This window comes from Furipterus horrens, unplaced genomic scaffold (genome assembly GCF_987537825.1).
Source record: "Furipterus horrens unplaced genomic scaffold, mFurHor1.1.pri manual_scaffold_4, whole genome shotgun sequence".
Taxonomy (NCBI): domain Eukaryota; kingdom Metazoa; phylum Chordata; class Mammalia; order Chiroptera; family Furipteridae; genus Furipterus; species Furipterus horrens.
Window position 1 is genome coordinate 196,553,925 of NW_028327174.1, and position 24,682 is coordinate 196,578,606.

The following is a 24,682-nucleotide window of genomic DNA, read 5'->3' on the forward strand; positions in this document are numbered from 1 at the left end:
AGTTTTTGTGCAGCTATTTTATATTGAAGGTGGAAGAAAGTACACATTTTCAGTATATTATGCTTTATTATTTCAAGAAAGGTAAAAATGCAACTGAAATGCAAAGATTTCTACAGTGTATGGAGAAAGTGCTGTAACTGATCAAACGTGACAAAAGTGGTTTGCAACATTCCTTGGTATTACTGACATTTTGGCCAAATAATTCTTTGCTGTGGGGCTGTCTTATGCATTGGAAGATGTTTAGCAGCATCCCTGGCCTCTACCCACTAGAAGCCAATAGTGGGAGATAGCTGACATGCTCAAAATATCCAAATCAATAAAGTTACTGGTGAAAATAAAAAATGTGTCTTATTTTACAGAAAAAAACTAAACAGACTTTTTGACTCAATAGCGTTATCATACATAGCATTATAACAAAGATAATTTTAGAGTATTATTCTTACTTCCCTATATCTCTAAACTAAGTCAAATATGGAGAGCGTCATGCTTTCAAAGTAAGAGACCATTATTTGGTATACAGCTGCTCTGATCTGACCAGCAATCCTCTCTCTGAATGTGCCTCACATTCCTGAGTAAGTCAAAGTGGGCATATTTTTCAGAAGCAAATACTGGCTAATAATGTTAAATGAGAAGAGCACACTTGTAAACAAGGCTGAAAAAAATACAAGCTGACTTGCAAATTTTAACTGTGTAGACACATTGGTTACTTACAGTCTCTACCATATTACAGTATTTCTGTTTTTATTGAAATAATGTTATTCACTTTTAATCTTGTCTAAATATCGACAGTATTCAAGTAGCCTAATGCTACTTTTCTTTATTTCCTAAAAGGTATTAAGTACTAAAAGTTCCTCCCATTCCACAAAGAAAGATCAGCCTCTGTGTCACAGGCCCAGGGCCAGCACTGCCTCCCATTGGCAAGGACCTGTCCTAAACCCCCTGACATTGTCTACAACACCACAAATGGGCTTTCAGACTTTGTTCTTTTCCAACACATCTTTAAAAAAAATTAATGACCGGTTAAGAAAAAAAGTTACAAATTGTAAACAAGCAATTTTCAAAGAGCACACCTGTCCCTATGCCTAAAAATAGAGGAGACATTACTCTGATTTTGGTTTTAATTTTTGCATCTACCATTAAAGCAATGTCTTCTAAGCACTAGACTCCCTATAGTACAAAGGACCCTTAGGATCCTCTACCAGAAGCTGGTGCTGAAATTCCAAGAGTGTGAGTACTAGAACCCAGACAGACCTGGGTTTGAATCCCATCTCTCCCATTTACTGGATCAAGTCACTCAGTTCTCTCATCTACAAAATGATGGTAATAATGTAATTCTCCTTATAAGATTACTGCATATAATAAGGACACAGTCAGTACACAGTAAATTTCACTTTAAGAAAAAAGAAGAGGCAAACCTTTACTAAAATTTTCAGAGGAAGAAAATGATCACAAACCAAGTATCAATAGGCTAATTTTGCATGTGAATAGAGTTGATAAATCACAATTCAGCTAAGAAATCAGTCTGAGACAAAAACAGGAAGAACACAAATAGTGCAAACATATGCTCTAAGCAAGAAAGAAATTTTTTGTTTGTGATTTACAACTGAAGTGGTAAAATTCTAGCACATAAGAGTTGGTAATAAAATTTCAAACTCTTCGGTTTGAAGTCTCTACTGGTATACTTCATTCATATCAAGGCACGCTGTTAAATCTTACCCTTGGCTAAGCTCTGGGTTGAAACCTGAGGTTCAAAGTGTCATAGAGCGGTGAATTATATATTTTAGTTTACCCCAAGTATTAGAAAACTTTTATCAAGGTATGAATTAACAAGTTTAGCATACCATATCTACACCAGTGTGGCTCCTGGGATTAGCAACTGATTAGGAATACATTTCAAAGACGATTTATCAAGAATCCATGGTAGCCCTGATAGGTGTGGCTCAGTTGGTTGGGCATCATCCCGAAAAGCAAAGGTCACACGGTTTGACTCCCAGTCAGGGCACATGCCTGGGTTGCAGGTTCAGTCCCCAGTAGGGCATGTGTAAGAGGCAACGATGGATCAATGTTTCTCTCTCATATCCATGTTTCTCTCCTTTCTCTCTCCCTTCCTTCCCCTCTCTCTAAAAATAAATAACATCTTCAAAATACATATTTTTTAAATCCATAGTAAATATTCAAAGATACGTCTAATATAGGTAAAGTACAAGAAAACAGATATAGGAATCAATTCACAAAATAAACTCCCTGAATAAGAACTCTTCAAAAAAAAAACTTCTTCCATCCTTAAGTATGCAAATTATCATAACTGATTTCTAAGAAAATTCTTCATAATTTCTTTCCAAGTGCAAAATGTTTCTATGAAGAATTGTATAGATGTTACTTAAAATAATTCAGAGTGAAATCTTTTTTGTGTGTAATAGCTAGTGAAACAAACCTGTTAAACAAGAGAACAATAGAATTCCTCCCTATGTATATTTAAAAAGCAACTGACACAATACACAATAAGAAAAAAAATGACAGTGAGATTTTTTTTCCATTGAGGTTTTTAAAGATTAAAAATCAAATTAAAATGTACATAATATTTTTAAATAGAATTTTTAAAATTCAAACTATAATCTAGATTCCTATTATCTCCACTGAAACATAATGAAATAAAATGTTAATTAAATTTATAATTATTGTAAATTACAAAACTACAAAAGACAATAAAATCAAAGAAATTGCCTTTTATTGCACTGGAGATAACATCTGTTTCAAAAACTGCTGGCAATATCCTTTTCAAACTTGGTTTTACAACATTATTTAATTAGAAATCAAATAAAGGTTTCTAATGTCTTTAAAGGTATTTCAATAAATACTTTATGTGGGCATACAAATACCTACAAAATTACTGTAGTTTTAAACCCAACTAAGCAACAAGAAATGCCACGTTTGGAGAAAGACCTGAGTTCTTTAAGATGAAATCCTATCTCACCATAGTTAAATGAGCATAAAAATGCATCTAAAAATCTCCTTTTCTACACCACCTTGGAGTCAGCTGAATTCTCCTAGAGGACGGGGAGGAAAAAAAGGAAAGGTGAGGAACGAGGCAGAAGGAATGATGAAAAGGGAGGAATAAGAGAAGAAAAAGGGGAGAGGAGAAGGGTAGCCTAAATAGTAAGGTCCGTGAAACTAGTGATTCACCTTTGAACAAACTTCCTCCCCTCAGCTTACTCAGGTGGAAACTGAGCACACCATCACCTGTGTTAGAGTTCCTACCGTGATGAGACTACTGGAAGATTTTAAGCAGTACGAAAAGAAAGCATTTTAAAACATCCCAAAGTCATTACCTTTTCTATTCTCTTTCAATCCTTGTAATTACATCAGAAGAAAAAAAAAATCTCTGCTGCTAGTCGGTCTATTACCTCTCTAATACTCGTTAATCACCCTTCTTATAAAAGGCCTGATAGACATGGGCAGACAACACCTTAGCTAGAATTTAACACAATATTATTTTTATTGTTTATTTTTACTGTTACCTTCTATTTATGGCAAATATTTTTTCATTTAGTATAATGACAAAATTTCCCCTTAAAATAAATTTGGGGGTGCAAAGTGTTAACTACCCAATATTTTAAATGTTAAATAAACAATATATTAGGAAATGACAAAAATCATGATGGTGATCCAGGAAAGACTAAAGTCTGAAAAACACTGGTTTAGTGGAATAGCAGTAAGTCATTTTCAACTCTAAGTCACAGTTAACTCATCTGTAATATGGGAATTCACAATACATCAAAGAAAAGTTGTGGAAAGGATTACATTAGCTTAGTACAGTGCCTGACACACATTGGGCACTCAAGCAACCATTTGTTCCCTTCCCTTTTTAAGGTTATAACCAGAAAGCCCTTTTAGAGACCTCCAGAGAGGTGGGGGGTGGGGAACCAGGCTTCCTGTGTGTTACAGACAGGAGCATTTGTTCTGGTTGTGATACTTCCCACCGGGAACCTCCAGAGACCAGGTCTTGCTTTTTACTCTGATAAAGCTGCAGTTTACTCTCCTAAGGCTCATAATTCTAGTTGCAAGTGACTGGGAATAAAGTGCTTCAGGAAAGTGATACATATCTTAAATCACTGAGCAATCAGACCCCAAAGGGTAACAATAAAGGCAAAGCCATTTTATAACAGATGTCCAAGCTAAAAGAGGGTATTTCATGTGGGCAAATTTCACAACGCTGTAATGGATGGTCCATAAACCAACCTTGATCGCTTCATCACTTGCTATTGCCCAACTAGAGCCCACAGGTGAGAAAATCCTGGGGGGTTGGGGGTGGACAGTTCCCGAGTAGGAGTGCTTAGAAAAAAGGAACTGAGTACTTTAAAGTAACTCCAACCATTGTGTAATATTAGGCACCTTATTTTACATATATTGCCTAATTTCTCCAAACATAACTGTGAGGTAATTTCAAGTCAATTCACCAAATGGCCAAATCTCCAAATAGCCAATTCTCTAAATTTAGCAAAATTTTGTTTTAAGTATTTAGAGAGTTCACACAATCATTTGTTTTGATCAGGCAGTTTAATTAACTTTTAAAGATTCCTGCCAAATTAAGATTGACAGGATAGCCCCGTTTTCAAGAATGCTTAATTTGTCTCTACCCCAGCTCTCTGCAGCTGAAGCTGGAAGGGCCATGGCACGGAAAGGAGCCCTACTTGCGGAACGATACATCCTGGTCTGAACTGCAGGTGATGCAGAAGAGACGGGATACAGGAAAACAGGGAGAAGGAAAAGGGCAAAAATGGCAGGGTAGCAATAAGGGAGTTGGAGAATCACAACAAATTCTCTAAGTTCAGATTCAGCAAACTGTTTTTGTTGAATTGGATACTGGGTAAATTGAACACTTGGCACACTAGTTTCAATGACTTGGATTTCAGTAAACTGGCTGCTTACCTATGAGCCAGGTGGTATTATTACCTTACTCACAGACAAGAAAATTGAGAAATGTTAAATAACGTTCCTAAAACGTAACACAGCTACATTCCAGGTTCTTCACACCCGACCTTATTTTATTCTCCAGGAAGCTCCACGTGGTGATTCTACATCCTTTCACCACCACCATCTTCCGAAAAAAAAAAAAAAAAAATCACAAAAGTAGGAGAGAAAATATTTAAAACCAGGTCTAACCCTAACGCACCTAGTTACCACCACACAATAACCATTTACCAAATGATTTTTAATTGCCACCTCCACCAATGCAGTTTTGTCTGCCGCAATACAATAACCACTTATTCTCCTGTAGAGTATCTGCTATTCAGAGGTTGAGCGTAATTGTTGCCAGACTAAATTGGAATAATTTCAGGGGGGGGAAATATCAAAATTTAATTAAATTAATTTATTTATTTATTCTTAGAGAAAGGGGAAGGGAGGGAGGAAGCCAGTAAGAGAAACATGGGTGTGAAAGAAAGACATCTACTGGTTGCCTCTCATATGCACTGGCGCCCCACAACCTAGGCATGTACTCTGACTGGGAATCAAACTGGTGACCTTTTTTCAGGATGATGCCCAACCAGTGAGGGCACAAGTCAGAACTTTAGAGACATTATTTTATTTAGCCTGTACAACCTTATTATACATATGATTTCAGATCCAAATTTGCAAAACTAAGTTCACTTGAGAATCCCAGTTACCATCTTTACAGATCCCAAACTGGCAATTCCTGCTGTGAACTACAACTTCTTTTCATTATCTCGATTTCACACACACACACACACACACACACACACACACACACAAGCATACAATTTTCTGATCAATTGTTTTTGATGAAAGTCTGGGCTAGTCTCATTAAATAAATGTAAAAACAAAAACAATTCTAAAATCTACAAGATATTAGTACTTGCTCAAACTATTTGCCTTACTAATGGACTCTTCAGGGATTTATCATGTTTATGATGATGCCAGGAGTCATATCCTATCTCACCCACTGATACATAAGATTTGGCTTTTCTTACAGCAACAATTAAGTTTCCTTCTATCAGATAGTAGTTTCTCAAGTCTCTCTTTAAAAAAAAAAAAAAAAAAAAACCAAACTATTCCATAGATCTTATGACACAATCTATATATAAAGCATTTTTAAGACTAATACTTTTACTTTTATGCTGCCTGCCTGAATATAATCAGAAACCTTTACTATCAAAGTTGCCATTCCTATAAAATATTTTAAGAACTAAAACAGTACTTTTAAAAAGCATTTAAACATTTGATGTGATTCCTCATTAGGTTCAAAATTCTCTTTGATGTTAAGATGGGGAAAGAGATCTTTTCAGCAAATCTGAATATTGCAAACTGACACAATGAAAATGCTGCCCTACCTTAAAACCTTTTCAAGTATAGATTTTACATATTCAACGAAGAAATGACAAATTTGATTTTTTAAGTCTGTTTCAGGAGTCTCTTTTGCACTCAATAGTGCCTCTTTAATTATTTCTTATCTTCAATGTACACCCAAGGCTACCCTTAATGTTTCAGCAAATAGCGATTCTACCTAACCTCTTTTGAAATCAACAAAAGCTATAAATTTAACTCAAGACAGCTTTTGTAGTTCAGTTAGGCTCAAGGTCATCTCAAGGCTTTTAATTACTAGCCAGGATTTGAGGAGGTTTGCAACTGGTATAGCTCAGGGAAAGAGCAGCTGGCTTATTCACTTTCTTATTAAAGAGCATTATAAAAACTGTCTTGGCAAATTGCAGCTTCTCTGACCACCAGTGGTGAGCACAAAGAAGCAGAGCAAACGATCTTCAATCTTCATTCATGTTTACTCTCAATCAACACAAACTTTAAAAATTACCAGAAGACTCTATAATTTTAATTTCAACAAATATGACTTGTGATTTAATTCAAAATTTGTAGATAGCCAGTTTCCCATTCTGAAACCACCCTTGTTAAAAACTGTGGATGCCTTTCAAAATTAGCCTATGATTTATTTAGATCTCTTCACTATCAAACCCTCTGCAGGATCAGCATAGAAGTCAGCCACTAAGGAACCCATGCTGATTCTTCAGATTTCTAAAGGAGTAAGTTTAACTTCACTCTTCATGCACTGAATTTCTAATCAAATTCAGTTGTAAGTTTCAGGACTCTGAGGATATACTTGTGTGATGCAGACACACACACACAATCCATCCCCCTGAGAGCTGTAGAGGCAACCAGAGAAGGCGTGGGTGTCTTTGCCACCCATTCCCCCATAATCTGCAACAGAGAGAAGACAGCCACAGAAGAGACCCTAAGCACTGCTCTGACCAGGCGGGAGATTCTGGAGTGAGGGTGTGGGGCCTGGTACTAGAAATCTAAAAGATTCAGAGGACAAAGGGCATTGGGAATGATTATATCTCTCCTCCACCCTCCAAAAAATGAGAACAGAGTGAATAGCCTACCACAGTGCCTCCATTCTATCTCAAGTACCAGGCATTTATTTAAAAAATAACTACTGCGGACAATCCTAGATTTTAGTATACAAGATATCTTAGTGTTAAATTAAACTGGTTGTTGGTAAGTGTACATAAGTACTTCTAAAAATCTATCCCCCCATCTTTGCAGAAGTGGAAGTATGGTAGCCAATGAGGTTTATCTGAGGTGCGATTATTGCTAATTGAAAATAATAATAATAATAAATAAAAGAAAAAAAGTCTATCCCTCCAAAAGAAGCCAAAATAAAAGAAAGCACAAGATGGTCTGGGCAGTACTGTTCTATCAGGAAGACACAAGAACTATCTCAATGTCCAATAAAAAACAATGGGCCATCATATATCCATTAAAATGTTTAAATAATCTTATGTTGAACAAGTAAAGTTCCTAAAATAAGGGGGGGGGGGGGGAGCTTTAATCAAAAAGCATAAAACTTAATGGTACATATAATCACAATAACAACAAAAAAACCTAGGATTTGAAGTCCAGAAGAAAACGTAAGAAAATTTTAATGAAAGTTGCTTAGAGGCAAGATTACAGGTAATGTTTCCTTAATTTTCTGTCTTTTCTACAGTGACCAAGAAGTTCTAATTCAAAAACAATAGACTCCCTAAGCAGTTCACACCTAAGGACCTAAGGGCCAGAGGCAATTCAAGCACAGAACTGGGAGATCACACCATTTAAAATTTAAATACAAGATAGAGCTAAACCCCTCCTGCTTTTATTTATATGCAAGCCAGTACTTCCAACTGTGTCCCCCTGGCTCTGTTCCTTAGTGCTCTAAAGTTGCTTTACAAACAAGGCACTGGAAACATTGGGGAGTCTCCAGCCAGCAGCCCCATCTATGCTCCTGAAAATGAGCTTTGGAGAATAAATGCACAGGACTTCACACATTTCATATTACCCATAAATGCTCGGTAATTGTTTTTTATTGATGGGCACACTACATGAAAATCAAACTTACTTTGAAATATTCTGAAAAGGCTCACAGCGGATAGGAAATTATATCTTCAAAAGTTAATTGCATTTCATCACAGAACTACTTGCCATCAGAATTCCAGCCAACCCAACTATCTTTCAGATTCCATCTGTCAGCAAGTAAGGAAATTTTTTTTTTTTTGTAGTAAAGCAATTTTAATTTCCCACATTAGGTGATTGATTAAGTTCTCTCCTCTAAAAGGCTGATTGGTTTCCTGGTGCCAGTAAAATGATTGATGAATATTTCAACTGCAGCTCCCTTGCTACCCCCCCCCACACACACTTCACCCCTCCCCCATGCACTGCAGCTCCTTTCCTGCCGGGTTCCCTTTTTATAGACCAACAGTATTTAAGGGATTTTTGCAATTTTGCATAATGAATCTACATTCTCAAATGTGGGGCATTTAATCTTAAGAGGACAGGACTCTTCTCAATGCTGAATGAGTTTTGCAGATAAAAATCCTTTTACAAGGAATGACGGAAAACTCTGAAATTCACTACAGGTTTGATTCAGTGAATGAAACTACTTACAAAAGAGAAAGTTTGCCATAGAAGGGTTATAAGTGGGAAGAAAGTGATATTTTAAAAATTAAAAACGTCTAATTTCAAATTTACAGTATCAATTATCAAAACACTGGAACCTTGGTTGCAAACATTTCTATAAAGTGAACCTGGAGAATGGAATTTACATGTAAAGTATTTGATCCTACAAACTTTAAAGCAGCCAGGTGTTCTAAAATCAAAACAGGGTAACGGTGTAAATGTTCTATGAGGGGTAATTGAACAGTATCTGAAATCAAAATCATCCAGGAGAATCTGGCTGTTAGCGCCATACTTCGGCGCTTTAGTCAGGACTTTCCTAAACTGCAATTTCCTGTTTTACCCAATTCATTCCATCATCAAGCTGAAAAATCCCTTCAGGAATTATCTAATTTCGCTCCTTCATTTTACAGGTGGGCCCATAGATACGCGACTTTGTTAACAGGACTAGAATCAGAACCTGGGCAAAAAAACCCAGACCCATCAACTATTTCCTGGACCTCATACCCCCTCAAATAACATACCTCTTCCTCTCGCAAATCTTTTCCTACTCAAACCACACTGCTACCATCATCCGTTAACCCACGCTGCCACGTCTTCCTCACTCTCCTCGCCAGGAAATCACCTTCTACATTTTACAAGCTTTGGAGAACCGGCTCTTGTATTTCCATTTTTAAAGGGTCACATCAGCTTTCTTGGATTGGTTCTCCTCTTTCATATAGCCAGCTTTTGTGTGGCAGGGGAAAAAAGGTACAAGAGACAAAGGCCATCTTTTCCTAAACTGCATTTCCCAAAGCAGTCAGTCAAGCACATTTGTATTTATCTGGTGTATCTCATCACTTTAGTTACAAGGAGAGCCACATTTTCAAACAGAAACTACATTCTGATTCCAGGAGGACGCATAAAACCTTGGATTTAGCTTTGACACTCTTTTGACTTATATACTGGCCCCAGTTGCTTCAAGTGACTAAAAAACACTTTCCCTTCCCTTATAAGTATTTTGGAGACTTCCTGTGACTACCAACAAAAGACTCAGATTCCTTTCTTTCATTCATTCAACATTCATGAAACACCAAATCCTTGTACTTAATGCTGAGGATACACATACAAGATATAGTATCCCTGCCTTGAGTAGCTCAAAACCCCTTTCTTCCTTAGCACCCCTCAGATTCACCAAGGATTTTCCCTGATTCTGCAAAACTGTTTTCTAGTCGGCTTATTAAAGCCACTGTAAAAGAAAAAAGTCACTTGCAACTTTAAGAATGGATCTTTGTGACTCTAATCTACAGGGAGTTGATTTCTGGGCCTCCTCAACAACTATAAATGGCCTGGATTAACAACTGCTTGCTTTGGGGCAGACACTATGCTTGGCACTTTATAGACTTTGTCACTAATCCTAGTCACCCTCAAGTCAATTTCAGAATGCTATAGTGCGTGGGGGAGGGCGGGGTGTTAAATCTAGGAAGCAAATTATTAATGCTGTTACTGTGAAATCTGGGGCTTAACTTCTGTGGTCTTCAGTTTTCACATCTGTAAAATGGAGATGATAATAAAACAACTACTTCACAGGGCTATGAGGATAATTTGAGCATACACACACACACACATATATGGTGCTTAGAATATTATATAACAAGCACTATATAAATGTTAGCTGGTATTATTAAATGAGAACACTAAAGTTCAGAGAAGTCAAGTGACAAAGTCACATAGCTGTGATCTTTGTTCTGCCACACTCCAGAATCCCTGCTCTTTCCCTCTCACACCGCCTAACAAAAATCCTTCCTCCCTGGCTGAGACTACTACTGCCACTTCCAAAAAACAAAGCCCTCTAAATAGGTATCAGTGGGGGGTTTCCCCCAGGTGGTTTATTATCCTGCTAAAAAGGCATTTTAAAGGAAGAGTTGTAAGGCTAGAAAGGAAGTCTCCTGACAGGTTAGATTTCAACAGTACACCAAGAATATGGTAGGAAAAAAAATCTGCCTCAATTATTAAATTTAGTAATTAAAGCAAATTAACTCAACCGATGAAGAACGCATTCAAAGATTTCATCTGAAATCTAAAATAAAATCCAAGTATTAAAATGAAAAAAAGGATCGTTTCTTCTTATGACTAAATTGCAACCCCCACACAACACAAAAATGCTTTAAAAGGTACATTACGTGACACTCCAAGAACATCAAGGTAATTACAGAGCTCTCAGGAAGCAAGCCCAAGTATCTTACTGATCTATCATCACTCACCAACCTTCATCTTAAATTCTGACCCGGTAAACTCCTTTTTGTTATTCACACTGTTAGGTGACATTTCTTCTATTAGCCATCTGACTACAGAAAGAGTTGTACCTAGCAACTATCGTAAGAAATAAATCCCTAACTGTTTAACAACACAGTAACTGACTTACACTAAAATGTTACTCACACTAGGAAAGGATATTCTCAAGCCACAAGAGATGCTTCTCCTGTAAGGACTTTATGACCACCTCCCCTCAGTGAAAAGCAGGTTAAATGGCAAATCAATCTACAAAATGACAATCGCAACGTTAGAAGACTCAAAGAAAATCAAACATGTCTACTGAAGGCAAACAAGCAAGCTCTTCTTGATGAAAGTTTTGAAAAAACGGTAGAATTTTTATCTCTTACAAATGTTTCGTATTTTTATAGCAATAACACTTAATAGTAAGTATTTTTGTGTGGTCAGATTTATTTCCATAATTACAAATCTGCCCTTTGTGAGGAAATAGGTTCTATTGGAAAGTTTCTGCCACCAGATAATTAACAGTTAGGCAACAGGTTTCATGTAGCAGGTAACAAAGCCTTATCAGAGAATCCAGTGAGGGTGAACTATGACACACTTCATTTAGTCTCAAGCAAAAAAAACTTAAATGGTACGAACTCATTTTCAATTGTTTTCCCTCTGTAGCTCCTCTACAGAGGGTGGAAAAAAAGGAAATGAAAGAAAAACCCAAAGTAATTGAGTACTAATAACAGTGTTTGGTGAAGTCACCATTTTCTAATATTTTAAGTTGATTCACTCAGAACAGAGGTTTTTCTCACACATTTTAGTCTGAGTGCTCTTAATGAAAAATAACTGTATTTTCTAACAAAAAAAAAAAAAAGAGAGAGAAAAGAGTGGCACTGTTTATATTTTTGCTAATCTCTAGTATCTGGCTTAATTCTGGTAGCTAGTTTCTCCTATATGCATTCAGTATGTTGTGATGTACTTGTATTGTTGTTTATGTTGAGGTAGAGGCAGAAAATCTGGCCTCACACAGATTTATAACTGGAAAAGGAAGAAGTATGTGCTTATTAAAAAATTTTTTTTAAATCACAAAAACTCAGTAAGTGCTGGTTTCTTGAAGGTTAGTTCAACATGAAATCTAAAACCACATCAATAAACTGTGTACTCTGTTGCATTAAACTCCATTGGTCTATATAACATTTTGAACAGATTTTTTACCCATGCGGGATTTTATAACATCATATACCCAACGATTTGGAAAATATTCCTTCACTGAAATAAGATGATCTCCAAACTGCTGACATTTAATTATACAATATCAAAAAATCACATTTGTTAAAATCACCATCAGTCTCATCACTAAAAGTTTTAAGTGTTGGGAAAGTGTCAAACTCAAAGTAACAGGCACAAGTTTTCCAAAATTCTATTGTTGCCTGAAAGCTCAAATTTTACTCACCAGCAACAAATAATGGCAGTTTTGGAGTAGCAGGCTTGCTGTTCCTTTTCCAAAAAATGATTTGCCAAATACCCAAATCTCAATAAACCATAGTTTTTCAATTGTTTTTGCAAGTAAAAATGGTGTGTGTCGGGGGGCAACTAATTCAGCTCACAACATAATGAGCTGCACAAGCACTTTTCCTTAAAAAACTCTTCTATTTTGGCATGCAGCAGAAATGCTCTGTGTGGACCTGCCCTAGAATTATAAAAAACAAGTATACTCAAGAGTTGAGTATTATTAATTCAATAAAATTAACCACTTTTACTCTTTCATCTAAAACCTTCTTAGGTGAAAATTACTTTTTTTAAATACAGGTGTGTGGAGGTAAAGATTACATAGACTACTACTACAGTTTGGTTCCTTGATTTCTGTTAAGGAACCAACAGTTTTCACCCACCACTGTTCTTGCAACATCAGTGCAAATATCGACACGGTGAAAAAGGCAAATAATGTCAGTATTATTATAAAAATAGTTTTGAGCCCAAGAGCTTCCTTGAAAGGGTCTCAGGGACACCTCCAGAGGTTCATGGATCACAATGTAAAAGATACTGGTTTAAATAATACAGTAAGTAACAAATTTAATGACTCAGCAAGTAGGAAGAGATTAAGTCTGAAACAATTCAGTAATGAATGATCAACAAACGATGAATGGTAGAAAATAATACAATCCACCTAAGTACTAGTGCATTAATCATTTATAAATTTTAAAAGCAAGAAATGAGGAAGCAGGCTTCACAGAATTGTCATGTAGTCTTTTTTTTCTTTTGTTAAGGAACAATGAAATTGCATAAATTGGAGTTAATTTATAGCTTTTTCTTAGTACAAGTGTATGAAGGTGAAGACGACAATGACTACTACTAAGTTTGCTGCCCTACGATAAACAAGAACACCGCATCTGATCCAGCACAATATAAGGAATGTTTTTTAATGATCGAGACTGAATTTTTAATCCTTCCAAAATGATACAGCTTCAGGACTGAAATGAGTACATGAATTAAATAAAATTAATTTTTTCTTTTTATTGAGTATACTGGGGTGACACTTGGAAATTACTTTTTTAAATGAAATATCGGTACAGGTTAAGTAGCTCCCCTCACTGAATCAGTCTGTCCTTCAATTTGTCACAGATTTGTTACTGAAGTGTTTCCTCAGTCTTAAACTAAGACTCAAAGGAAATATCATAGGAAGTTTAAACATCTGTTTAATTAATCATGTCCTTTTTCAATCAATGGTTTTGGAGGAAGAAAATAAAGACCACAAATTTTGACACTACAAATGGATTGAAAAAGCAAGCAGGACCGACTTGTAAAACCTCTGAAATGCTTTTACAGAGAGATTAAAATTCTATGATACTATGAAACATAAAGAGTTGGAAATAAAAAGCTGAGGCTATCTACCTCTTCCACATGAGGAATTTAGTAGTGCATTTCTCTCTCAAATATAATTCTTGAGTATATTTTTAAATGAATTACAAATTATTTCCAATGCAAACAGTTGTTCAAGCAAGTATCTATGTTTGATACAGCCTTTGCTAACACCGCCACTGCAGTTCCAATAAGCTAAAGCTTATTACACAAACAATTCCCTCTGTCCCTATTACCAAATTCTTTTTATAATTTCCCACTTTGACAACGAAAGAAAAGTCACTGCAGGTATTCTGGTTCAAACCACCCACGGAGTATATCTACAAATCAAACCGCCAGGATTTGTTTCCAGAATACATTACATGTTGCTGCCTAGGGAATCGGTTTTGGAAACATTACACTTACGAGCTGACTTATCAACGGTGCCCATAGAATTGACACCAACTTGAAGGGAAGAATCCTTCCAGAAAATAGAAAAATATGCTACTACTGCCATCTGTAGTTTATGCCTGAATAGCTTCTCCCATGTAAACAAATTGAAAGGTGTACAGTTAGAAACTAGGATCCAAAGACCTCATTAGTTGAAGAGACTTTTTAAAGTTAACAAATTGTAGCATTTAGTTAGTATATGACAGAAGAATCTGTGGTTCCCTTGTGAACTTATTACATAACGCTGAAGGGGAAAACCACAAACTAACTACCTCGAGTGAAAATGGTTACAATGCATAAGAGCTAACTTTTGTTTTCCCCAAATTACCACACTACTAAGGAAATTCAAAAACTTGAATGCTTCCTGTGAATTTATAAGTAGTGTATCTTCTCTTGAAATAGTGACAGTCAATATTAAAACATTTTTAAAGAAATCCAGGAATTTTCTACTTAGACATGAGAGTTTGGTCAGTTTGTTCACTTCAAGATAAATTTTAAAGGTTCAATTATTCCTACTTTTTTTTTTTTTAAAGAACAAAAAGTCCAAGACACAAATGAAGGCTTAAAGTAGGCAATTTTCACAACTTATTTTCTCTTAGTTTGCTTTCTCAAATGACAACCACTGTAGCTTAGGGATCAAAAGATTTGGTGCAGCTGGGGGTGGGGTAAAAAGCAATTCAGCTCCCCAACAGCCAGCTGAGGAAATCCTGGTTCTCTCCCCAACTAAATCACTGTTAATCAGAATTACCAGGTTACATAGTGAAGTCTTATTTAAATAATCATAACCAGAGGAAAAAATGTTTTCTTGAGAAGCTATTCTACACAGGATACTTTTTAAAAGCAGGTAATAAGCAAGTAACGAAATAAAGTACCAAATGTTTTATTCTTTAAAATAAAATTCTCTATTCTATAGTTATTTCTAGACCACACTGAAAAGCAGGTTAGACACAAGTTTTTTTTTTCTAATTTTCCATTATTAAGGAAATTAAGGTCTAACAGCCTTATCTTTTTCGTAAAGACAAGCCATGTTGGAAAACAAGCAATAAATAAATAGCAGACTGGACTTGATTCTAGTGCTGTACAACAAAGTTACATCCACAGGTGTTGTGTGTGTGTGTGTTTTATCTTAAGATTAAGCTCAGATGAATCTGAAACATCAGCTCAACACAAGAAAAGGAATTACCTGCTCAGTACTTGTTGCCGACTTTTAATAACTCTGATATTTCTAAACCCTAGTTATCAATCAAAGGCATCCATAAACCTGTAAGAAATTACCTGAGCCAGGAAAAGCTGACATGAGGAATGCAAAAGTTTAAAAGAAAATATTCTTTCACAATCTGTTGGTTTTGTAAATACTTTGGATCACTACTTGTGTAGGCATATTCAATAGCTACCTTCCGTTTAAAATTGTTTCAAGGGCACTTTTATTCTTTGCTGAAATGCAAGCTTTGTTTTTATCTGTTGATTCAGATTTTGATTTTTCTGATTATGACTCTTTTCAAATAAAAGATGACAGGTTCACACACACAAAAAAAAACTGGACAATTTAAATTTACTCTGCAAAGGCATCTTCCAAAATTTAACTTTCACCTTAATTATATACATGAGGAAAATACTTAAACAGAGAAATGTCATTTAACTTGGCTACAACACAAAAATAAACATAAGAACAAAAAAGGTCCCCAAGATCTAGATGAGCATGCTGAAGAAGTCTCCTATGTCAAAGGAGCTATCCCAATTTCTGAAGTTGCCATCTGAACACAATTCATTAATGGACTAACTTATTCAACCCAAACTAATAAATATCTACCTATAGTACGGGTGAAACTCACACAGCCCCAGGTACCAAAACATACAAGTATCATTAGCAATTTAAAGCCAACTTGCATAACAAGCACAAGTGGTAGCAGAAACTTCCCTTACCAATAACACAGTAGTTTGTATTTCTACCCTTCATCTTCCACTAACCCTAAAATCAGGTATTTTAATCTAGAATTTTCTACCTTTGCTTCACAACCCCAGGAAAAAAAAAAAGAAAACAACTTGAAAAACCAAGAAATGATGAGTAAAATATGGCAATGCATGATTTGGGCATATTTTAGAAAATGTGCCAGTTTCTTCTTCCATTAGCTCCCCCTTCATCCTTCTCATCTAACTTCCTTTCACATGCGTTTGTACACATACACACACACACACACACACACACACCTTTTTGCCATAGAATTCGGAATGACTTACAGATTAGGAAGCATGTCATGATCGTATTTTGATTACATAAAACAGAAATACAAAAAAAAATTTGGTAAATGGTAAATTTAAGTTTGGAAATGTGGTCATCTTACATTTCAGCTGTTCAAAATCACCAGTGAATCTTAGTGCTTCTTTGGAGGTCACAAACCTACTGAAAAACCTGTCTGCTACTTGTTCTAAAGAACAACAGTACTATAGGATGCCTTTTTTTAATGACAGTGGAAAGTTCTGAGATGACTCAGAATTAACTTAATTCTCAAAGTCACAAAACTGAAGTTAAATAAATTGTCACAGAAAGCAGTTAATTTATTTTCAGGGCTAAACATTTGGATGGTATCATCCTAGCAGGAAAAAGGCATCTGCTTTAGTGAACTTCTCCCATTTCTCCTAAAGTGCTTGAAATATTTAAGTCTACTCCCTCATTCTTGTAGATAAAATGAACAAATTCAATATTTAGCATATACTTCCTCAATCATTCATCTTCCTTTTAAACTCCAAAGGGAGCAGTCCTCTACGTGAGTTCATTTTTGTTATGAAAACCTACAAGCAACAACTGAAAATACACAGCGCGTTAGCACAGGGAATTCCTGGGAGAGTGATGGTGCATCAAAAGGCGAGCAACTCTGCTCCCATAGAATAATAAAAACCACTTAAAGGACTGTAAATTCAGCATCAATGGCGTTTCCGGCAGGAAAACATTTCTAAAACTCCACCTCCAGTTTATTTCTTCATGACAGAAACCAAGAGAACTGATATCAAGATAGTTATCTGCTGCAAGTAAGTCATACAACATGGAAATCAGTCGGTAGAATAAAAAAAGGAGAATTGTGTCTCTGCTTAAGCAGTTGTTTATTTTTAGAAAAAAATATAAATTAGTAAGTATAAAAGAAAAAAACGTCCCCACCATTCCTGAGATGAACTCTCCTTTTTTCTCCCTTTTTGGTAAATCTTCTGTGAGCATGTTAAGTTATCAGATAATGAACCTAAATGGTAAAACAGGACATGAGGCTCATTTTTACACTAAAATTTCAAGCATCCCTCCACCGTCTAATGTTGCATGTATTTTCTTTTAAGCCCATCACACGGCCAAAGTCCCACGTGTTTCCAACAAAAAGTGTTTATAGCACTAAATAGGACTGATATGAAATAGTAAAGCCACCTTAGCCTAAATGGATTGCTCGCTAACATTGTTTTAAATGGTTCTGACCAATTGAGGAAATGAGACCATGAATGGCAAATTTGATTGAGTTAAAATCACCACTGAGTTCTTTAAAATGTACTAATGAATAATTAATAGTAAATGCAGTTACTAGGCTTCCCTTACAACAATATTCTCAAGTAGAACTGAAGTCTGAAGCAAAATCCATCCCCTGCGTGTTATGCACAGGTGGGTACAGGAAGTACACAAACAGGAAGGCATTATGAAAATACACTAGTATGGGCTCTAGGATCTGGGGTTGGGTAAAAAAAAAAATAGCGCGGTGAATTTTAGATCAGATTTACAACATTCACACATTAATACAAAACCAAATCTCCACTTTAAAAGCTTGAAAAGTCAAAAGCATTAAAGAAATCCTTTGTTCCCGTGTTACTGTCTCCTACCCTAACTGGATTCCAGCCTCCTTTGTGACACGGGATTTTATTGATCTCAAACATGTTCACATTCAGAAATTAGTCTCCAAAGACATCCCGAGGGGCTGCCAACCACCTCGATACCACACGCCACAGACAACTTAAAACAGGACACGAGCTCTGAGCACATACCACTGCTGGGCCAACTGCATCAGGTGAAGTTAACCAGGCTCTCCCCTAAACAGACTTCTTCCCGTAACTGGCAGAAGCAGCGGGGCTCCTGAACTGGCAATAAATGTATGAAGGTTCAGATCCCCGCCCCCCCAAGATGCCTCTCCTCCTGAAGCCCCTGATTCCTTCAGCACCAGAGCGCCTGCGTGACCTATATTCAGGCTCCTTTCCTCACACCTGCCAGGTCCCTGTCCTGGCTGAGGAACTTCTTGCTGAAGCAGTTAATTTTTAGTGCCTTCTAACTGTCCCGGGCGCTTGCCTTCCATTTGAAATCTGTTACTTGTTAGACACTGTCCTAGATCTCCCAGAGAATTGCGAGTTTATGGCGCAGGAGGGGAGGAGGCACGGTTCCCCGAGAGCCTGCCCTTTATTCGGAAATGAGATGTGAAAGGTGGAAGGCAGGGCAAATAAATAAATAAATCGGGTGTGCTGCCGGAGCGCCGGGCGGCCCGTCCGAGCACCCTTTGTAATGCGGGCCTCCTGGGGCTATCGCCTGCGCTAATTGCTCCAGGGCGCTTTCCAAGTTCAAAAGTTCACCTTTTACGACCTCACAAAAGCTCCTTACACGTTACCAATAAAAACATTCCGCGGCAAACACCGAGGGGGGAAAATATCAAACAGATACAACTAACGCGTCCCGCAGGGGAGGGAGCCAGGGGGCGGAGGGCGAGTCAGCCTCGGGGACAGCCTCGACGAGCCTGAGGACCTGGCCCGGACGCGGGGGCAGGGGGCGCGCGGGAAGAAGGGCCGGGCCAGGTGAGGAGCTCGCAGGGCTCCGGGTCCCGGATCGCGCGAGGGACGCACAGCACTGAGGTGGGGCCGGCGCCGACCTGGACCAGCCGGGGGACGGAGGGAGACAGGTGTCCCGAACGCCCGATCGGGCCGGAGACCCGAGGCAGGACGAAGTCGTCGGCTAACAGAAACGGGGACGGAGCAGAGAGAAGAGGGGCGCGGAGCAGGCACCAAGGGGTCGGAAAGGAGACGCTCGCTGGTCGAGCAACTAGCGCAGAGGCCGAGGCTCGCAGTGGCTCGAGCTTCGGGGCGAAGGGCGCGAGGGAAGTGTGGAGCCGCAGGAGCTGCTCCAGAAAGGTGAGGGGGCAGAGGGAACCAAGGGCGTGGTGTCGGGTCGGCAGAACCCGGAGCGAGCGTCCGCCGAGGGAGCACCGAGAGCGCTGGGGGAGGGGACCGCTCCGCGCGGGAGGGACGCTACGGGGGACAGGCCCCCCGCGGAGGGTACCCGGGGCCAGGAGACCCGAGGGGGAGGGGAAGCCCCCGGTACCGGAGCGCGAGATGTGGGGGCCGGAGGAGGATCCGCGCTGGGGTGACCCGGGGGGAAGGTAAGGCTCAGTTCTGAGATGACCGGGGAAGGGGGAGAGGGGTCCGCGTGAAGGGACCCAGGGAGGGGGTGGGGGAGGAGGGGATGAAGGTCGGGGTAGAGGGAGCAGGGGGAGGGTCTGCGCGGAGAATGGGGAGGGAGAGGGAGGGTGCGCGCTGAGTAAGACGGGGAGGAGAGGGAGGGTCCGCGCTGCGGGGACCGGGGTGAAGGTCCACGCCGAGGTGACCCGGGACCGCTGCAGCTCCCCAGAGTAACAGCAGGGTGAGAGGAGGGGTACCCCCGGGCTAGGGGACAGGGGAACGGTTCCTGTAAGGCCCAGACTCAGCACGCCCCTCACCCACCGTTGCGCGGCGGCGGAGGGAGCGCGGCGGGCGGCTCCAGGAACCCCGCCGAGCCCCCACCGCCTCCCCCTCCGCTAGGCGGCCGTTCGTCCCGCTCCATGCGGTGGTGCTCAGGGCCCGCGCTCGCTTCGCTGCTCCGCCATGACTGGCGCCCTCGTCGTCGTCCGCCGGGGGGAGGGGGCTGTCAGGGGCCTGCGGGCTCCCGGCCGCCGCGCTCTCTGGGGCCCGAGCCGCCCGGCTCCGCGCCCCTCCGCACCGCGCCCCCTCAGCACTGGCCAGCTCCCTCCCCCGACGTCACGCGCCGCTGCCACGCACGGGCCTGCGGGGCACGCTGGGAATTGGAGTCCGCTCCGCGAGGCCGGCCTCGCGGGAGTCCAGCAACTGAAGGGGTGGGAAGAACGATTAGCAGCTCTGAAGAAGGAAAGCCAAAGCCTAGCTCCATCACAAACCCTAATGAAAACTTCTGTTAAAATTTAATAAATAGTACTTCAGGGTCTTGTCTTTGTGATTTGTCCCTGGTCAACTTTCCCCAGGACTCCTCGTACCTCCCCGCCCGGACAGCCAGTCTTTCCCTGGAGGCGGGTCGCACAGGAACCGGGTGAGCACGTGCAACGAAGCCCAGCCCTGTAGGCGGGGTTCGGCGGGGGCGGAGTTTGGAGGTATTCTTGAGGGTCTTCCTGCGCGGCTTCGGGACAAATTGGACCCGAGATTAAAGGGCCGGAGTTTAACTCGAGGTGACTGCGTTCGTATGCAAATGAAATCTATAAAACTGCTTTCCGGAGTACTCTTTAAAGGCTTTTTACCTCCGGGTGGGCGAGAAAGACCTAAGTTTCTTTTCCTATTACTTTCCGCCTGCCCGTTGAACAGAATGGCAAACTAAGCTCCGGGTCATTGATGCCATTAAAAACAAAAACAAAAAACGAACAAACAAAAAACCTCTAAAGACTCAACTCCTGGTATCTTGAAGCTCTCGGTTTGAGCGGCTCCTTACCCATCCTTGTTCCCCTTCCCGCCTCAGTTTTCCTATCTGTCAAACGGAGTTGGACTACTGATGGGGTCCAATTGGAAGTTCCCAAACACCCCCTACCCCCCGCCCCGCTCCCCGCCTCAGTTTCTCGGATTTTGTAAAGTCCGCTGTTGTCGGCTGAGCCCACCTTCTGTGGCCACCAGGAGGCGCGCGCCCATCAGCCTCTGAGCCTTCCAGGGCGTCCGCCTTCGGCCGCCCTCTCAATAGGATTCATCGCGGCTGCCGCCCAAGGTCTAAGACCTCACCTGGCCTGCTGGAAAACAAAGAACCAGAACCCTGGTGCCTGGCCCGCCTCTACTCGGCCGGGTGATGCCGCGGCTTCATCACTAGCTGCTCATTTCCCGCCCTCTCCCCACGCTGCTCCGCCAGTCCTTTGGCTCCTCTGTGTCATGCCTCAATTTTCAAAAAGTCCTCGTCCGGCATTCGAGTCCCTGTCTGCTCTGACCTCTGCCCACCTTTCATCACGTCCCTTCCTTCCCCTCCTATGCAGGAGGTTTTGCGACACTTTCCTGCATTCGCGGGTTCTTTACTAACTTTATTTAACCTGCATTGCGCTCTTAATCTGTGTCGGCCACTGTTCTCAGAGATTTACATTAGCACCCGTTCTATGAGGTAGCGCCAATATCGTCCCTACCATACACTGATGAAGTCACCCAGCAGAAATGGGGATTCCGGACACCAGAACCTGAATCCTTGGTTCCTCCAAGCTGGAATGCTGCTGGTTTCAGTCCACTCCCTTTCACAATCCTGTTCAAATATCTCCTGGGACACCATCCCGGATGCCTAGAGGACACCTAGATCCCCTCTGTGTTCCCTTAGGGTTCTGTAGAGTTCCCCACGGACTATGAGAAGTGATCTTTCTGTGATTGCTTCCCCACTACCATTCCCCAGTCTCAGAGCCGGAGGGGAGCCCTTAGTGTGTGTGTTGGGGAAGGGGGCAGGGGGTATAGAGGAGATGGGTCCTCTGAGCCACATTCTTAACTCAGGGTTCTAAAATGTGCCAAGGCCTGAACTTTCCTTTCTATCACAGGCCTCTGCAGATGGTGAGTGCCCATTCCTTGGAGAACGAATCGGGCTAAATGGCACTGCAGAATCCTCCTGCAGTCCTGGGGTTCCGGTGGTGGACAGAGTCTAACTTGAATCTAAGTTCAAAGGTGGACAGAGCCCTGGCCAGGTAGCCCAGTTGGTTGGAGCATCGTCCTGATACACCAAGATTGCAGGTTCGATCTCCAGTCAGGGCACATATAAGAAGCAATAATGAATGTATAAATAAGTGGAACAACATTCCCTCTCTCTCTCTCTCTCTCTCTCTCTCTCTCTCTCATCCTTCTTCTATCTCTCTCAAATCAATCAATTAATTTTTTTTTAAAAAAAGAGTGGCCAGAGAAGCCAAACACTCAGTCCTTGGAAACAACTCCTCATCCTGCAGACCAGCCCTGTTATCCCTTGCTCCCAAAGCCTTCCTAGATCTCTCTGACTAGTCAGACCCCTTTATTCTCACTCTCATTATTGTAACTGCAACTGCTGAGCACACTCAATAAAAAATTGCTGAGTGGGTGAATAAAATAGATATGACTTTTCTGCATAATAACTGACCTTGGGCATTTTACCTCTAAGCCTCCAAGTCTTGTTAAGGGGTGAGGCATAATAACGATAGTTGCTACCTCACAGGATCGTTACAAGAATTAAGTAAGATGATGCATACAAAGCAATTAATATGTTGCTAACATGTGGAGTTGTTAAATGGGGCTTGCTTCCCCTGAGAACCTACAGAGAAGGGATGAAAAGCATAAATGTCAAACAATGCCAACACGCCAAAGCTGAGTACCAGCATCACCAGGACAGTCCAGGAGAAGTGGTCCTGAGGCCAGGAGCAGACAGACTAACAGGACGAGACAGGGATACAGCTAAGAACAAGGCAGGCGTGAGCCCCATCATGGAGGAGACAGACACGCTAATCAAATCAAATCATCACACAAACCCACAGCTGCACATAAGTGCTACAATAGAATACACTTAGGAACTTCCTGGCGCTATGGGAGTGTGTGACCGACCGCCCATGTGGGTCTGGGGTGATGACTGGGGAGAGGGAGCTTTGAAATAAGATGCTAAGGATGAGTAGGAGTGGGTCAGACTAGGCAGAGAGAGAGAGTTTCTGAGGAAGGAGAAGCACATGCCAAGGTCCTGAGACCAAGTTGGAACTGAGAGAATCCATTACGACTGGAGCCCACTGAGGGTTTGGGGCAGGAGAGAAGGGTGAAAAAGAAACCAGAAATCCAGAAACCCTGGACCCATGTAGGAAACAGCCAGCAGGGGGCAGAGTTCTCTGGTGACAGCGGCCTTGCTCTTCGAGGGTCCCCTAGGCAGAAAGCCGGAGCCAGGCTGCGTGGGGAGAAAGGGCTGGGAAAGGCAAACGCCTGCCAGGTTCGGTTTGAATACGTTTTGTCTACTATTTGAATAGATAGGTCACACATTACAAAATCCCCTGGATGTTAAAAAAAAGTATTCAATGAAAAGTAAGTCTTTCTCCTCCCTCGGATTCCCAACAGCTGGTTCCCTTCCTTAGCGAAAACCACCATACGGATTTATTGTGTTCATTCCCAGCTAGTCCATGCCAGCGATTTTCAACCTTTTTCATCTCATGGCACACATAAACTGATTACTAAAATTCTGTGACACAACAAGAAGTATATTTTTTGCTGACCTGACCAAAAAAAATAGGTATAATTTTGATTCATTCATACCAGACAGCTATTGTGTTGGCTGTTGTCATTTTTTATTTGACAATCTAAGGGAAAAGAGGTCAGTGCCCCTGACTAAATAGTCAGGTATTGCACGTTTTAAGAATTCTGGCAGCGGGGGATGGGGGAGTTTAAGGGAATTAAATGGTAATGGGCAAAACATACAATAAAGATTAAATTTTTTTTTAAATTCTGGCAGCACACCAGTTGGAAGTCGCTGGTCTCTGCACACAAAAACACACACCATATTTATTCTTTACACTCATCTAGCCCTGATTTTGATGCCTCCCCAGGGGACCTCTAGTTATGAAAGAAACTAATTTATACTGAATATCTATGGTTCTTTAATTCAGCTGAGAGTTATGGAGCATCAGACCTTGTGCTAGGCTAGTGGGTCACAAATCTTAAAGCCCATGGAGAGCTTGTTAAAACACAGATTGCTGGACCCCACCCCTAGAATTTCTGCTTCCTTAGATCTGGGGTGGCAGGGGGCCTGAGATTTTGCATCTCTAACAAGTTTCCAGGTGATGCTGGGGCTGCTGGTCCCGGGCACCACACTTTGGGACCACTCAGCTAGCTGCTCCTGGACAAAGTATGTGCACTGGTAGCCTTATTTCTCTCCCACAACGCAAGGCACCAACGACACAAACACATACGAAGAAGAAAAACAATTTCATCGAGTGATAAATTC

General features: G+C 40.7%; 1 pseudogene; it reads left to right on the plus strand.

Moving 5' to 3' along the window:
• The first annotated feature begins 7,565 nt into the window (after nt 1-7,565).
• LOC150013712 (U4 spliceosomal RNA) lies at nt 7,566-7,648 on the plus strand (annotated as a pseudogene).
• Nucleotides 7,649-24,682: the final 17,034 nt, after the last annotated feature.